This window comes from Carcharhinus amblyrhynchos, unplaced genomic scaffold, assembly GCF_965287045.1.
Source record: "Carcharhinus amblyrhynchos unplaced genomic scaffold, sCarAmb.v2.hapA chromosome_267, whole genome shotgun sequence".
Classification (NCBI taxonomy): domain Eukaryota; kingdom Metazoa; phylum Chordata; class Chondrichthyes; order Carcharhiniformes; family Carcharhinidae; genus Carcharhinus; species Carcharhinus amblyrhynchos.
In genome coordinates, this window is record NW_027650007.1 from 141,130 (window position 1) to 154,839 (window position 13,710).

Consider the following 13,710-nt stretch of genomic DNA (forward strand, 5'->3'; position numbering starts at 1 on the left):
CCATGGATGCTGCGCAAAATCCCTGTGTATTGTTTCTGACTAGTTGTAGTGCTGTGTGTAAATAGTTGTGTTTACTCCAGAGGAAGGAAGAAGTGGTGAGTTCTGTTGGACGAGGAGCAAATTTGACTCAAATTTCGACAACTTGCTGATGCCCATCGCCTGGGCTCATGTGGAATGAGGTATTGATGCCAGTGCAACCATACCATAGCAGCAGATTGGCACCTGGAAGACAGGAAAACATTGAATGGAAAAATAGACAGATGCCATTGCAACCTTACCAATTAAAGTTAAAACACATAGGCTTGAGCATATTGGTGTACGGGAATAACAAACAAATACCATTGGTTATAAAATTTCAAAGTTTCCCTAATCTGTCAGTACACAGCCATCTGATGAGGAAATTAAAAACTGCATACAATACAAAATGGTTTCTCTGAAAAACCATTCACATATTTTGCAACAGGCAAACTTTTAGGTAAGATCTTCACCAGGTCCAGTGTGAGTACCTGGAACTGGATGTTGTTAATACTTCTTTATATCTTGTTTTCTGTTTGCTGCTTATCTTCTCTTTTTGGTTTTCACATGAACTAACTTCCCATCAGACCATGGAAACATTCAAATAGGCATCACATCTTAACTGTTGCTACAATTTTTTTCAAAAATGTTATCTCACCAAGATCTAAAGACTGCAATAAGGCAGGAACATTACAAAATAATCATGTTACAAAATCCAGTAAAAACACCCCCTATCACTGAAGCTTTCGACACGGTTCTGCGTGATGCTCTATGGAAGACACTTATAGACTTTGGGGCACCCAACTGTCTTGTGTTAAATACAAGAGCTATCCAGAAGTGAAGTGCTTCAGAAGTCATCTGAGTTGGAGATGGATTATACAAACCTATTCCAGTTTGAGAAAGGAATCAGGAAGGGATGTTTTCTGTCATCCATGCTCTGGGAATGAAGATAACGAAGATGCTATAGGAAGAGTTACCAGAGAGATATGACTATACCATGGGAGGTTGTAGCATATGGAATCTCAGATGTGCAGATCACATCACACACATAACCAGAACAAAGGAAAGCTAGAGACAATGGTAAAGCCCATTTGAAAGACATAGTCACTGGAATTCTACTGCCGCTCTGCCATGGGAATTGGAGTGGATGAGGGGCGGATAATGGGAAGGTCCATTGACCTCGGGAGGGATGTTCCAGCCTTGGGTTGACTGAGGCTGCAAAATACCACCAAATAAACACCAAAGTTACATCCAAGAATGATATCCAGGTTAGATTAATTATAGCAAGAAGGCATGAAGACATTTGGAAATCTCAAACCATCGGCACATAGCTTAAATAAACATCCAATGCAGTCGCTATTGTGTACACTCTAACTACGTGAGAGTTGCATTCGCGATGCGAAGTGGATGAAATGTGGGTATGGCGGAGGGTGCTCAGAATCAGCTGAATGCACAGAAAAACAAGAATTGAAAGAGAAATTGAGGGTGGAGGAAGAAAAATTGAACAAATGGAAAACATTGAATGGTGGATACCAAGTGGAGGGAGTCAAAAAGAAGAAAGAAGTGCCTTGCCTTCAAACAACCACACAGCCTCAAATAGGTTATTGTCCACAGCAAACTACCCAACCTTCAGGAAAACAATGACCACAACACCACACAAGATGTGCCAGATCATCGACACGGATGCCATCATCTCACATGAGGACACCATCCACCAGGTACATGGTACATAGTCTTGCAACTCGGCCAATGTTGTTGACCTGATACGCTGCAGGAAAGGATGCCCCAGGGCATGGTACATTGGGGAGGCTACGCAAACGCTACCACAACAGATGAATGAACACAACTTGACAATCACCAGGCAGAAATGTTCTCTTCCTGTTGGGGAACACTTCGGCGGTCACGGGCATTCGGCCTCTGATCCTCGGGCAAGAGTTCTCCAAGGCGGCCTTCATGACACACGACAATGCAGAATCACCGAACAGAAACTGATAGTCAAGTTCCACACACGAGGACGGCCTCAACCGGGATGTTGGATTTGTGTCACACGATCTGTAACCCCCATGACTTGCTGGAGCTTGCAAAATTTGACTAACTGTCCTGTCTGGAGACAATACGTACCTCTTTAACCTGTGCTTAACCCTCTCTCCACTCACATTGTCTGTACCTTTAAGACTTAATTACCTGCAAAGACTCACATTCCAACCATTATTTTGTAAATTGAGTTTGTGTCTTTATATGCCCTGTTTGTGAACTGAAATCCCACTCACCTGATGAAGGTGCAGCGCTCTGAAAGCTTGTGGCTTGTGCTACCAAATAAACAGGTTGAACTTTAACCTGGTGTTGTGAGACTTCTTACTGTGCTTACCACAGTCCAACGCTGGCATTGCCACATCATGGCAATCCACCTAACCCACACTTCTTTGTACAGTGGGAGGAAACCCACGCAGACATGAGGAGAACATGCAAACTCCACACAGACAGTGACCCAAGCCAGGAGTCAAACCCAGATCCTTGGCGAGGTGAGGCAACAGTGCTAACCACTGTGCCACCGCTCCGCCCTATAGAACCAATCTGCAGAACATGAATGTACTCTTTCAAAAGCATTTTTCATACTACTCATTATGCAACAAAACCTCTTAGTGACTCAATCTTAAAACTCCACAAAGTAATAGTTATGCAATGATGATTAAAAATTCTTGCCTATCCAACTTTCTCTTGAATTGAACTGAAAGTGAAAATATGAGTGAAATGCATAGAATTTATTCCACTCATACAGCCTTTAAAGAAAGAACTGGCAGCCAAATAAGTCCAATGACATGTTGGAGCATCATAGAATCAAAGAATCATAGAAACCCTACAGTACAGAAAGAGGCCATTCGGCTCCTCGAGTCTGCACTGACAACAATCCCACCTAGGCCTTATCCCCACTACCCCACACATTTACCCCACTAATCTCTCTAAATACATATGCCAAGACACTAGGGGTTAATTTAACATGGCCAATCAATCTAACCCGCACATCTTTGGAGCACCATGTACATAAAACTGCTTAACACGCAGACACTACCAAATCATCCAGATGTCATACATCTATCAAAGTTCAGGCTTTGTAGAATTTGATAAGCACTTAGAGTAAACCTGTTTAATTTACAGACCAAAAAGTCTAGCCTATTGTGTAGCAAATCCATCCCCATAAGACTATAAGACACAGGACCAGAATTAGCCACTTGGCCTATCAAGTCTGCTCTGCCATTCAATCATGGCTGCTATTTTTCTCTTCACCATTCTCCTGCCTTTTCCCCAAAACCCCTGATCCCTTTATTAATCAAGAACCTATCTATGTCTATCTTAAAATAGAGAATGACCTGGCTTCCACAGCCTTCTGTGCCAAAGAGCTCCACAGATTCACCACTCTCTGGCTGAAAAAAATTCCTCCTCATCTCTGTTTTAAAGGATCGTCCCTTTAGCCTGAGGTTGTGTCTTCTGAGTTTAGTTTTTCCTATTAGCAGAAACATCCTTTTCACGTCCACTCTTTCCAGGCCTTGCAGTATCCTATACGTTTCAATGAGATTCCCCCTCATCCTCCTAAACTCCAATGAGTATGGACCCAGAATCCTCAACTGTTCATCATACAACAAGCTCTTCATTCCAGGGATCATTCTTCTAAACCTCCTCTCAACTCTTTCCAAGGCTGGCATGTTCTTCCTTAGATACAGGGCCCAAAATTGCAAATGGGTCTGACCAGAGCCTTGTACAGCCTCAGAAGTACATCTCTGCTCTTGTATTCTAGCCCTCTCGATATGAATGTTAATTTGCCTTCCTAACTGACAACTGAACCTGCACGTTAACCTTAAGAGAATCTTGAACAAGGACTCCCTAGTCCCTTTGTGCTTCTGATTTCCTAAGCATTTCCCCATTTAGAAAATAGTCTCATGTCTCCATTCCTCCTTCCAAAGTGCATAACCTCACACTTTTCCACATTGTATTCCATCTGCCACTTTGCCCACTCTCCTAGCTTGTCCAAATCCTTCTGCAGCCCCTCTACTTCCTCAATACTATCTGTCCCTCTACATGTCTTTGTATCATCTGCAAACTTATTAACAGTGCCTTCAATTCCTTCTTCCAAATTGTTAACATATATTGTGAAAGGTTATGGTCCCAGCACCGATCCCTGAGGCACAGCACTAGTCACCAGCTGCCATCCTGAAAAAGACCCCTTTATCCCCCACTCTTTGCCTTCTGCCAGTCAGCCAATCCTCTATCCATGCCAGGATCTTACCCTTAACACCATGGACTCTTAACTTATTTAACAGTCTCCTATGCAACGCCTTCTGGAAATCTGAATAAATCATGTCCACTGATCCTCCTTTAACTTCCTTGTTACCTCCTCAAAGAACTCTGACAGACATGACCTCCCATTGACGAAGCCACGCTTACTTAGTCCTATTTTATCATGCACTTCCAAGTATTTCACAATTTCATCTTTAATAGTGGACTCCTAAACCTTGCCAGTGACCAAAGTCAGGCTAACTGACCTATCATTTCCCATCTGCTGCCTCCCTCCATTCAGTGATGTTACATTAGTTACTTTCCAGTTCTTTGGGGCCCTCCCTGCCTCAGATGTAAAAGATGTCTGTCTTGAAGTGGGAAAGGAATGCCATTTCTATTTTCACGCTGGTTCAGTTTCACATATTGGGCTGCCCCATCACTGAAACAAAAGGATTTCTTTTTCAGCTATAGTTAGTTGAGTAAATTTTTAAGTGATTTTTGTAGCCCTGAATTGCAGGGATCCAGCACCCACTTTCAAGTGTTTTGATTCTAATTGAGATCTGAGCTGTATATTTATAAAAGTGTATGTTGCAGCTATATAGCCCATTGTTCAAATTATTCATCCTGGCCTTCAATTATCTCTTCCATTATTCCTCAGCATTCTTTGGAAGTTCAAAGTGCTGAATATTTGAGTGCAGTGTAGGCAACTTTTCTCTTCCTCCTCCCCCGGCATAGCCATGCCGAAAAGTGCTATGTTTTCTTTCCTTTCCAACATAATTACTTGGGCTGTGTTGCAATTGCTGTCCTTTTTTCTACTTTTGTGTTTCTCCCATGATGACCTCTTATGCGGTAGCGCAGGTAACAATGAGCAATTCCCTGCACCCAACTACTATCATGCAAGTAATGAGTTTGAGAAAGGGTCACTGGGTATGGCCCTTTTCATGTGATAGAATCACTACAGTACAGAAGGAGGCCATTCAGCCCATCAAGCCTGTACCAACCACAATCCCACCCAGGCCTTATTCCTACAGCCCTACTATTTACTCTGCTAATCGCCTGCCGCTAGGGTCAATTTAGCATGGCCAATACACCTAACCGACACATCTTTGGACTAGAGGAAAATGGGGCACCTGGACGAAACCCACACAGATACGGGGAATGTGCAAACTCCACACAGACAGTGACCCGGCCAGAATTGAACCTGGGACCTTGGCGCTGTGAGGCAGCAGTGCTAACCACTGTATCACCATGAATTTCATCCCACCTCCTATCTTTTTCCATTTCAATCTACCAACTTTCCATTGACTTTATTCCATTTCTCTTCATACCCTTGTTTAGCTTACCCATAAATGCATCTATACTATTTACTCCCATCACTCCCAGTGGTGACAAGTTCTACATTCTCACCACTCACTGGGTAAAAAAAGTTTCCTTTGAATTCCCTACTGGGTTTCTTGATGATTATCTTACATCGATGGCCTGTAGTTTTCCTCTTCCCCACAAAAGGAAACATTCTCTCTATAACCAATCTGCCAAACCTTTCATCATTTTTAAAGACCTCTATTCGGTCAACTCTCAAAATTATTTTTTCAAAAGAGACACAGCATGTCATAGAAACATGCAACATAAAAAATAAGGGTAGAAGTAGACCATTCAGACATTTGAGGCTCCTCCAACATTCATCAAGGTAGCACCATGGCACAGAGGTTAGCACTGATGCCTCACAGCAGCAAGAACTTGGGTTTAATTCCAGCCTTGTTTGACTGTGGGGAGATTGCATGTTCTCCCCGTGGATTTCCCCCATCTATGTGGATTTCCACCAGGTGCTTCAGTTTCATAAGAACATAAGAAATAGGAGCAGGAGTAGGCCATCTAGCCCTTCGAGCCTGCCCCGCCATTCAATAAGATCATGGCTGAGCTGTCGTGGCTCAGTTCCACATTCCCGCCCTCTCCCCATAACCCTTAATCCCCTCTCTTATCAAAAACCCATCAACCCGCTTCTTAAAAATATTTAGCGAGGTAGCCTCCACCACTTCAACGGGCAGAGAATTCCAGAGATTCACCACCCTTTGAGTGAAGAAATTCTTCCTCAACTCCATTCTAAACCGCCTCCCCTTTATCTTGAGGCTGTGCCCCCTAGTCCTACTGTCCTTTCTGAGCAGGAAGAGTCTCTCCACCTCTATCCTATCCATCCCATTCATCATCTTATACGTCTCAATGAGATCTCCCCTCATTCTTCTAAACTCTCATCAGTACAAGCCTAGTTTATTCAGCCTCTCCTCATAGCTCAACCCCCTCAACTCCAGCATCAGCCTAGTAAACCTCCTCTGCACTCCCTCCAAGGCCAAAATATCCTTGCGTAAGTACGGCGCCCAAAGCTGCACACAGTACTCCAGCTGCGGCCTCACCAATGCCCTATACAGCTGCAGCAAGACCTCCCTACTTTTATATTCAATCCCCCTCACTATGAAGGCCAGCATTCCATTCGCCTTCCTGACCTGCACCTGCAAGCTGGGTTTTTGCAACTCATGCACAAGGACCCCGAGGTCCCTCTGCACCGTCGCCTGCTGCAGTTTTTCACCACATAAGTAATAATCCTTCCTACCATTATTCCTACCAAAGTGGACCACCTCGCACTTGCAAACATTAAATTCCATTTGCCAGTTCCTGACCCATTCGCCCAGCCTATCTAGATCCTTCTGTAGACTCTCCACACCCTCCACGCAATTTGCCGTTCCACCAATCTTGGTGTCATCAGCAAATTTCGACACCATACACTCGGTTCCCTCCTCCAGATCATCTATATAAATGGTAAATAGCTGAGGCCCCAGCACCGACCCCTGGGGCACTCCACTAGTCACCAACCGCCAATCCGAATAGCACCCATTGACCCCCACTCTCTGCCTCCTATTTGACAACCAATCCTCTATCCACGCTAACACCCTACCCCCAACTCCATGTCCTCTGACCTTCTGCAGTAACCTCTTGTGAGGTACCTTGTCAAACGCCTTCTGAAAATCAAGAAAGACCACATCCACTGGCTCTCCTCTATCCACCGCCCTAGACACATCCTCATAGAACTCCAGTAAATTTGTCAGACACGACTTCCCTTTAACGAAACCGTGCTGTGTCTGCTCTATCAAGCAATTCCCCTCAAGATGCCTCGCTATTTCCTCCTTGATGACGGATTCTAACATTTTACCTACAACAGATGTTAAACTAACCGGCCTATAATTCCCTGCCTTTTGCCTGGCACCCTTCTTAAACAACGGTGTAACATTAGCCGTTTTCCAATCTTCCGGCACTTCCCCGGAATCCAGCGACGTCTGGAAAATAACCACCAAGGCATCCACTATCACCTCCGCCATTTCTTTCAGAACCCTCGGATGCATTCCATCCGGTCCTGGGGACTTGTCCACAATCAGTCCCTCCAGTCTGTCGAGCACTGCCTCTCTAGCAACAGTAATGTCATTGAGACCCTCCAGTCCTACCACCTTTCCATCGCTAACACCTGGCAAATTATTCACGTCCTCCTCCGTGAAGACCGAAACAAAAAAGTTATTCAAGACCTCAGCCATATCCCCATCCCCTACCACTAAGTCCCCCTTCTCATCCTCTAAGGGTCCAACGTTCACCCTAGTCAGCCTCTTCCTTTTTATATATTTATAAAAACTCTTGCTATCCTTTTTTATATTAAGCGCTAGCCCAGCTTCATAGTTTCTCCTACCCTTCTTTATCAAATTCTTTGTCAATCTTTGTTGACATTTAAACCTCTCCCAATCCTCTTCTCGCCCACTACTCTTAGCTACTCTAAACGCCTCCACTTTTAATTTAACACTTTCCTTCACCTCCTTCGTTATCCACGGCTTATTACCTCTCCTCCTACGGTCCTTTTTGACCATCGGAATAAATTTCTGCTGAGCACCAAGAAAGATCTCCTTAAAGATCCTCCGCTGCTCCTCAGCAGACCTACCTTCCAATGCGCTCCCCCAGTCAACATTCGCCAATTCTTCTCTCACCCTTCCGTACTCCCCTCTGTTCAAACAAAGGACGCGTGTCCGGGAACCCACTTTCTCCTCCTCCATCTGCACCAGAAACTCCACCATACAATGATCACTCTCCCCAAGAGGATCCTTCACCGCAAGGTCCCTAATTCTACCCGCCTCATTACATAATACCAGATCCAAGATAGCTCGCTCCCTCATCGGCTCCAACACACACTGTTCAAGGAAACTATCCCGGCAGCATTCCAAGAACTTCTCCTCGAGCCCACCGCGTCCATCATGGGTCGACCAATCAATATGCAGATTGAAATCCCCCATAATTACGGCCGTCCCATTCCTGCATGCTGCACTTATTTGCACGTTAACAGCCCGCCCCACCTCCAGATCATTATTTGGGGGCCTATAGACGACACCCACCAGCGTCTTCCTCCCTTTGCTGTTCCTAATCTCCACCCACAATGATTCCACTTTCTGTTCTTTGGTTCCTATATCATTCCTTGCTACCACCCTGATGCTATCCTTAATCAGCAGAGCTACGCCCCCCCCCTTTTTCCTCCCGCCTATCCTTCCTAAACACTTGATACCCCTGGACATTCAGCTCCCAGTCCCTGTCACCTTGCAGCCACGTCTCTGTAATGGCCACCAGATCATATCCATTTGTGCTGATCTGCGCCACCGGCTCATCCACTTTATTCCGAATGCTTCGTGCATTCAGATAAAGTGCCTTCATCCCAGCCTTCACCTGGACCCTATTTGCTGGAACGCCACCAACCATACTCACGCCCCCTACTCCCTTTATTACTGGGACATCCTCGGCCTCTTCCCTTACCTGTACCCTCTCCTTAACTTTAGACCCCGTAATGTCACCTACCCTCGCACCCTCCCCCCCCTAATTAGTTTAAAGCCCTTTCTACAGTCCTCTTTACACGATTCGCCAGGACTCTGGTCCCAGCACAGTTTAGACCAACCCCATCCCACCTGAACAGGTCCCACCTACCCTAATACTGATGCCAATGCCCCATAAATGCAAACCCATTCCTCCCACACCAATCCCTGAGCCACCCATTCACTTCCTTAATCCTATCAACCCTATGCCCGTCTGCACTCAGTTCAGGCAGTAGCCCAGAGATAACCACCTTGTCGGTTCTACTTTTTAATTCCATTCCCAGCTTTTCATACTCCCTCCCCAGATCCTCACTTCGCATTTTGCCTACATCGTTGGCACCCACATGTACCACAATGACCGGATTCTCACCCTCCCACTCCAGGTTCCTCTGCAGCCCAGATGCGACATCCTGGACCCGAGCACCAGGCAGACAACACACCCTTCTGTGCACTTTGTCGTTGTGACAAAGGACAGTGTCAATACCCTTCACCCCACTATCCCCAATTACTACTACATTCCTTTTCACCTTCTCTATGCCTATGCCCTGCTGCATCACTGTACCGTGTGCAGTTTGCTCACTGACCTCACCTCCCTCGTTCTAGTCCAGACTGGAAGCAAGAACCTCAAACCTGTTATGCAGATTGAGAGGCTGAGGCCTCCGCTCCCCACCCCCCTTCCTCCTCTCCTCAGCCCCCTCTTGTTGCTGACCCTTAGAGTTAGCCAGTCTAGGGGGGGTGGATGTCACTTGCACCCCATTGACAATGGCTCCCTCTCTCCCCATTATGAGCCTCAGCGTCCGTAGCTCAGAGGCCAGCTCATCTACCTTGAGCTGGAGCTCCTCCAGCAACCTGCACTTACTGCAGACATGGTCACTGGGAAGGACCCTGGGGTCCACCAGTTCCCACATCATACAGAAACAACACATCACATGCCCCTCCATTATTCACTGTAGTAGTATTGAAAATTTCCACACGAACTTACTTGGCCCTTTTTCTCTCAAGCCTTTTTGATCTTAAGCCCTAGTAGCTCACTCTGCTGCCCGCTCCAACGCTGCCCGCTGTCTATACCAGGCCTCCTTTTAAACCTGGCGCTGATTTAAAGCCTGCTGGCCCACAACTCCCTTCTAACCACTCCCTCAGAATTGTTAAAGCGGTAAATACAAAAAGCCCGCAAAAATGCTTTTAAATGATTTAAACAGTTCTACAAGATAAGTTCTTACTACAAAGTGCTTTAAACTTATTTAAGCAGGTTTTTAACAGGTAATTTCTTATCTGGCTCTCTGCTCCTTCTCGTCTGCTCCAGCAAACAATGGAAGGCTTTCCTCCCACACTCCAAACATGTGCAGGTTAAGTGGATTGGCCATGGTAAATTACCCCTTCGTGTCCCAAGATGTGTAGATTAGGGGGATTAGCAGGGTAAATATATGGGATTATGGGGATAGGGCTTGGGTAAGATTCTCAGTCAGAGAGTTGGTGCAGACTCGATGGGCCAAAAGGCTTCCTTCTGCACTGTAAAGATTCTATGAATCTATGACTATGATCTTAGCTGATCATCGTAGCCTGATCTCACCTTCCCCCATATTCTTTGATTCCCTTTTGCTTGAAAACATACAATGTCAATCCTTTCGGATATGTATATCCAGATATTACTGGCATCGCCCCTGTACCTCACCTCCTACAGTGCCTCTATGTGCATTTTTCCATATGGCAACCAGAACTGCATACATTGATTTAAGTATGGTCTAACCAAGGTTTGATACAGGTTTAACATAACTTTTTACTTCTATTCCACTAGAAATAAGGCCTAGTTTTTTATTTGATGACTTTATGGTCTTGCTTAACTATTGTGTAGCTTTTTAGTGGTTGGCGTATTTATGCTGCGAGATCCCTTGTTTCTTCTACCTGCACCTGGACTTGCACCTTCCAAGTGATAAGTGAGCTCCCTACTCTTCCTACCAAAATGTACTACTTCATGTTTATGTTCATTTACTAATGAATTGCCTATTTTGCAAGTTTATTGATATCCTCCTGTAATTTGCTGTCCTCTCAATGCTGACTACCTCACCCTCATCTCCCTGCCTCCACAATTTTGGTGTCATCTGCAAATTTATAAATTGTAGTTTTGATTCTGAAGTCCAAATCATCATTTGATTTGATTTATTATTGTCACATGTATTATGGACAGTAGTGTTCCCAGCCCTGATCTTAACACCACTTCCCATCTTCTGCTAGTTTGAATAACTAACTGCTGTACCCATCATTCCTTCTCCCTCTGCTTTCTGCCCTGAACGCTGTGGGCTTAATCAAGTTTTGCAAATGGCAACCAATCAATTTGAGACAGCGAGACACAGAGGTAATATTTTGAATCTGTATGACTCTTCTTCAGAGCTAATTCTGCTATCTTACCATTACGCCACTATCAGCACCTTCTATAGTCCTGAGCACTGCTATTAACACTTGCCTTTGTCCTGTGCCCTAAATGTCTCCCCTAGTTCCCACCCATCACTGACCTTCTCTCTAACTCTTCCATCCATTATATAAAACAAAATCCACTATATTTCACCCTATGGAGAAGAGTCATATGGACTCGAGGGGTTAACTCTGTCTCTCTCTCTCTCTATAGATCCCACATTGGAGGTCTCTACTGCCTCCTGAAGATACACAAGGCAAACACAGCGGGCCAATGGGACCCTGTGTGAGAACCTCTCCAGCAGTGTCAAGGACGTCTTGAAACCCATTGTTCAAAAGAATCCTCAGCTTTGTTGCGACACTACGGACTTCCTACAGAAGCTCAGCATGGAGCAGTTGAACCAGGAGCACTCCTCATCACAATGGATGTCTCGGTACTCTACACCAGCATCCCCCATGACGATGGCATTGCTGCAGCTGCCTCAGTACTCAATGCCGATAACTGCCAATCTCCAGATGCAATTTTACAACACATCCACTTCATCCTGGACCATAATATCTTCACCTTCCACAACCAGTTCTTCAACTAGACACACGGAACAGCCATGGAGACCAAATTCAAACCTCAATATGCAACATCTTCATGCAAAGGTTCGAACAAGACCGCTTCACTGCACAGGACCTTCAATCGGTGCTATACACTAGATACATCAATGACATTTTCTTCCTTTGAACTCATGGTGAGCAATCACTGAAACAACTATATGATGACATCAACAAGTTCCATCTCACCATCAGGTTCACCATGGACTACTCTCTGGAACACACTCATTTCCATCAAAGATGGTCACCTCAGCACTTCACTGTACCACAAGCCCACAGATAACGTCATGATGCTCCACACCTCCAGCTTCCACCCTAAACACATTGTCCCCTATGGGTAAGCCCTCCGTATACACAGATCTGCTCAGATAAGGATCATTGCACTAGACACCTCCAGAGGCTGAAAGATGTCCTCATAAGAACAGGATATGGCGCACAACTCATCAATCGACAGTTCTGACACGCCACAGCGAAAAACCACACCGGCCTCCTCAGAAGACAAACACTGGGACATGGTGGACAGAGTACCCTTCGTCGTCCAGTACTTCCCCAGTGTGGAGAAGCTACGACATATTCTCCCGAGTCTTCAACATGTCATTGATGAAGACGAAAATCTCGCCAAGGCCATCCCCACACTCCCACTTCTTGCCTTCAAACAAATGCACAACCTCAAACAGACCATTGTTCGCAGCAAACTACACAGCCTTCAGGAGAATAGTGACCATGATACCATACAACCACACCACAGCAACCTCTGCAAGACATGCCGGATCATCGACATGGATGCCATCATCTCATGTGAGAACACCATCCACCAGGTGCATGGTACATACTCTTGCAGCTCGACAAACATTGTCTACCTGATACGCTGCAGGAAAGGATGTCCCGAGGCATGGTTAATCGGGGAGACCATGCAGACATTACGACAACGGGTGAATGAACACCACTGGACAATCACCAGGCAAGACTGTTCTCCTCCTGTTGGGGAACACTTCAGCAGTCATGGGCATTCAGCCTCTGATCTTCAGGTAAGTGTTCTCCAAGGCGGCCTTCACGACACACGACAGCGCAGAGTCACTGAGCAGAGACTGATAGCCAAGTTCCGCACACGAGGACGGTCTCAACAGGGATCTTGGGTTCATGTCGCACTATCTGAAACTCCTACAACTTGCTTGGGCTTGCAAAATCTCACTAACTGTTGCAGCTGGAGACAATACACATCTCTTTAACTTGTGCGTAACCCTCTCTCCACTCACACAGTCTCTACCTTTAAGACTTGATTACCTGAAAACACTCGCATTCCAACCATTATATTGTAAATTGAGTTTGTGCCTTTATATGCCCTGTTTGTGAACTGAAATCCCACTCACCTGATGAAGGGACAGCGCTCCGAAAGCTAGTGGCTTGTGCTACCAAATAAACCTGTAGGACTTTAACCTGGTGTTGTGAGAGTTCTTACTGTGTCCACAGATTCTCTAAGAAGTCTCACAATGCCAGGTTAAAGTCCAACAAGTTTATTTGG